We start from the raw sequence: 4,888 nt of genomic DNA, 5'->3' as shown, positions 1-4,888 counted from the left end.
TTTATGTTATCATTTCTTTTGGGTCTTTAGCCAGGAGTAGAATTGCTGCGTTGGATAGTTACTGTGTTTAATCTCATGAGAAACTGACAGACTGTTTCCCACAGCACCTACATCATCTTATGATACGAAGATTCCGATTTCTCCACATCCTCATGCACACTTGTTACCTGTCTCTCTAATTATAGCCAACCTAGTGGTTGTGAAGTTGTATCTCATTGTGTGTGGGGTTTGCGTCTTGTTTGTTTTTGGTGCAACCACTGAATGTGGAAGTTTCTGGCTCAGAGATCAAACCTGCACTACAGCAGCAACCTGAGCCACTGCAGTGACAATGCTAGATCCTTAACTTACTTGAACCACTAGGGAATTCCTCATGGTGGTTTTGATTTGAATTTCCCTCATGACTAATTATGTTAGACATATTTTTGTGTGGCTATTGGCATTTTTCTATGTTTTTTGGGAAAGTGTCTATTTAGATCCTTGGCCCATTTTAAAATCGAGTTATTTGTCTTTGGTGGTTGAATTCTAAAAACCTCTTTATATTTTTAAAATGCATTAGTGGACATAGAATTGGCAAATATTTTCTTCCATTCCCTCTTTTTGCACTTTCTTGAGGACTTGAATTTCAAAGATTGCAGGAGATAGTCTCTATTGAGATTTTATTTGTAAACCAGTTGTCCACAATAACCCCAAAATGGATTTTCCTGACTGGGAAGGCTCGAGATTAAGTGCAACAGTTTCTCAACCTTAACTCTCCAGGATGAAGGGCACTTAGGCACACCTGGAAGCACTTTACTTTCATCTCTGATCAGCTCCACTTGCAACCTCGGAGCTGTGTTCACACAATAGCGCATAGGTAACACTCCTGCTACTCTCCTTACACCCACCAGCCATAGCTACTCTGTATTGGCCACATTCATCTGTTTCTATCTTACTGTTTACAAAAAATAATTTTCAGGAGTTCCTGTCGTGACGCAGTGATCAACGAATACGACTAGGAACCATGAGGTTGCGGGTTCTATCCCTGGCCTTGCTCAGTGGCGTTGCCGTGAGCTGTGGTGTAGGTCGCAGACGCAGACCAGCTCAGATCTGGTGTGGCTGGTGCGTAGGCTGGCAGCTGCAGCTCCAATTCGACCCCTAGCCTGGGAACCTCCATATGCCACAGGAGCGGCCCAAGAAATGCCAAAAAGACAAAAAAATAGTAATAATAATAATTTTCAACAGATTTTTAAAATTTTATTGAAGTATATTTGATTTACAGTGTGTTTATTTCTGCTGTGTACAGCAAAAAGATTCAGATATATATATATATATACATGCAGTCTTTTTCATATTTTCTGTATGGTTTATCACAGGATATTGAATATAGTTCCATGTGCTATACAGTAGGGCCTTGTTTTTTATCCATAATATTTTGCATCTGCTCACCCCAAACTCCCAGTCCTTCCTTCCCCCTCCCCTCTTCCCCCTTGATACCCACCAGGCTGTTCTCTGTATCCGTGAGTCTATTTCTGTTTCATAGATAGGTGATTTGTGTCATGATTCCACATATAAGTGATATCATATGGTATTTGTCTTTTTCTTTTCTGACTTCACTTAGTATAATAATCTCTAGGTCCGTCCATATTGCTGCAAATGGCATCATTTCATTTTTATGGCTGAGTAATATTCCATTTGTGTGTGTGTGTGTATCTCACATATTCTTTGTCCATTCATGGTCGATGGATATTTAGGTTGTTTCTCTGTCTTAGGTACTGTAAATAGTGGTGCTTTGATCATAGGGGTGCATGTATCTTTTTGAATTAGAGTTTTTGTCTTTTCTGCATAGATGCCCAGGAACGGGATTGCTGGATCATATGGCAACTATAGCTTTTTGAGGAACTTCTGTACTGTTTTCCATAGTGGCTGCACCACCTTACATTCCCACCAAGAGTGTGAGAGGTTTCCTTTTCTCTACTCTCTCCAGCACTTGTTATTTGTAGACTTTTTAATGTTGGCGTTTCTGACTGGTGTGAGGTGGTACCTCATTTTTGTTTTGATCTGCATTTCTCTAATAATTAACAATGTTGAACATCTTTTCATGTTCCTATTGGCCATTTGTATCAACATAGAAGATCTTAATACCTGTTTGACCAAAACAAAAATGTTTCACTATCAAAAAACCTTCGTCTAGAGGACACAGGTTTATTTGACAATGAAGCCACCTTCCATTGACTTAACCCTTTTGAAAGATGATATTGTCTTAACTGATCCTAACACTGCCTATCTAATAAAGTAGAGCTAAAGCCTATCTGTTTGTTTCCTGGGTCATCCTGGCTGCTTTTTTTTTTGCCACTTCTTGGGCCACTCCTACAGCATATGGAGGCTCCCAGGCTAGGAATCTAATCGGAGCTGTAGCTGTCAGCCTGTACCAGAGCCACAGCAGTGTGGGATCCGAGCCGCGTCTGCAACCTACACCACAACTCACAGCAACACCTGATCCTTAACCCACTGAGCAAGGCCAGGGATCGAACCCACAACCTCATGGTTCCTAGTCGGATTCGTTAACCACTGAGCCACGACGGGAACTCCCCATCCTGGCTTCTTAGGGGTGGGTCCTTGTGCATTAATTAGGAGGAAGTCATGATGTGGATAAGGACTTTAAATATTTCCCTTTAAATACAGCACAGATTATTGATATCTCTAATTCTACAAAGAAAAAATATGCTTCGTTCATTCCAGAAATTTTGATTGCATTCCTGGTGCAGGCATACCTCCTTTTACTGAACTTCATAGATACTGTGTTTTTTACAAATTGAAGGTTCGTACCAGCCCTGAATTGAGCAAGTCTGTCGGCACCATTTTCCCAATAACATCTACTCCTTTCATGTCTGTCACGTTTTTTATAATTCTTAACAGTATTTCAAACTTTTCCTTATTATATTTGTTATGGTTATCTATGACCTTTGATGTTACTCTTGTAGTTGTTCTAGAGCACCACAAACCACACACATGCAAGACGGAGAATGTAATAAATGTTGTATGTGTTCTGAATGTTCCACTGACGAGCTGTTCCCCCATCTCGCCTCAGCCTCCCTGTTCCTGGAGACACGACAACATTGAAACTAGGCCCGTTAATGACCCTACAATGGTTTCTAAGTGTTCGAGTGAAAGGAAGAGTCGTATGTCTCACTTTAAATCAAAAGCTAAAAATGACGAAGCTTAGCGAGGAAGGTATGGTGAAAGCCAAGTTAGACCAAAGCTACACCTGTTGTATCAAACTGTTGGCCAAGATGTAAATGCAAAGGAAAAGTTCTTGAAGGGAATGAAAGTGGGGAGTTCCTTGGTGGCTCAGTGGATTAAGGATCCAGTGTTGACACTGCCGTGGCTTGGGTTGCTGCTGTGGTGTAGATTCAGTCCCTGGCCTGGCAACATCCACATGCCACAGGCACAGTCTAAAAAATAAATAAATGCCACTTTAGTGAACACATGAATGATAAAAAAGCAAAACAACCTTTTGCTGATATGGGGAATGTTTTAGTGGTGTGGGTAGAAGGTCAAACCAGTCACAGCGTTCCCTAAGCCAAAGTCTTACCCCCACAACAGTGTCCTAACTCTTCAATTCTCTGAAGGCTGAGAGGTAAGGAAGGTTCAGAAGAAAATTTTGAAGCTTGCAGAGATTGGTTCATAAGTTTTTTGGGTTTTTTTTGTCTTTTTTGTTGTTGTTATTGTTGTTGTTGCTATTTCTTGGGCCGCTCCCACGGCATATGGAGGTTCCCAGGCTAGGGGTTGAATCGGAGCTGTAGCCACCAGCCTACGCCAGAGCCACAGCAACGCGGGATCCAAGTCGCGTCTGCAACCTACACCACAGCTCACGGCAACGCCGGATCATTAACCCACTGAGCAAGGCCAGGGACTGAACCCGCAACCTCATGGTTCCTAGTCGGATTCGTTAACCACTGCGCCACGACGAGAACTCTGGTTCGTAAGTTTTAAGGAAAGTTTTATGTTCTGTCTCCATAACATAAAAATGCAAAGTGAAGCAACAAGTGCTCATGTAGAATACTCAGAAAAAATTTCCAGAAGATCTAGTTAAGGCAGTTACACTAAACAACAGATTTTCAACATAGACAAAAATAACCTTCTATTGGAAGAAGATGCCATCTAGGACTTTCATGGCTAGAGAAGTCGGTGCCTAACTTCAAAAGATAAGCTGAAGACTTGTTAGAAGCTCATGTAGCTGGTGACGTTAGGCTGAAGTCAATGCTCATTTAAAAATCATAGGACTCTTAAGAATTATGCTAAATCTATTCTACCTATGCTCTATAAATAGAACAACAAATTCTGGATAACAGTGCATCTGTTTATAAAATGGTTTACTGAAATTTTTTTTTTTTTTTTTGCTTTTTAGAGTCATACCCACAGCATATGGAAGGCTAGTGGTCAAATCGGAGCTATAGCTGCCGACCTACGCCACAGCCACAGCAACACAGGATCCAAGCGTTGACCTACACCACAGCTCATGGCAATGCTGGATCCTTAACCCAGTGAGCAAGGCCAGGGATCAGACCCATATCCTCCTGGATCCTAGTCACATTCATCAACTACTGAGCCATGATGGGAACTCCTGGTTTATTGAATATTTTAAGCCCAATGTTGAGCCCTACTGCTCAGGGGGAAAAAAAAAATGGCTTTCAAAATATTACTGCTCATTTACAATACATTTAGTCATCCAAGAGCTCCAGTGGAGATGTTCAATGAGATTAATGTTTTCATGCCTGCTAACACAACATCCATTCTGCAGCCTGTGGTTAAAGGAATAATTTCAAACTTTGATCTTTTTAAGAAGTACTTTTTTTTTTTTTGCTTTTTAAGGCCACACCCACGGCATATGGAGGTTTCCAGGCTAGGG

The sequence above is a fragment of the Phacochoerus africanus genome, chromosome 11, assembly GCF_016906955.1.
Source record: "Phacochoerus africanus isolate WHEZ1 chromosome 11, ROS_Pafr_v1, whole genome shotgun sequence".
Taxonomy (NCBI): Eukaryota; Metazoa; Chordata; class Mammalia; order Artiodactyla; family Suidae; genus Phacochoerus; species Phacochoerus africanus.
The sequence above is the reverse complement of the archived record's forward strand: the minus strand, read 5'-3'. Positions refer to the sequence as shown.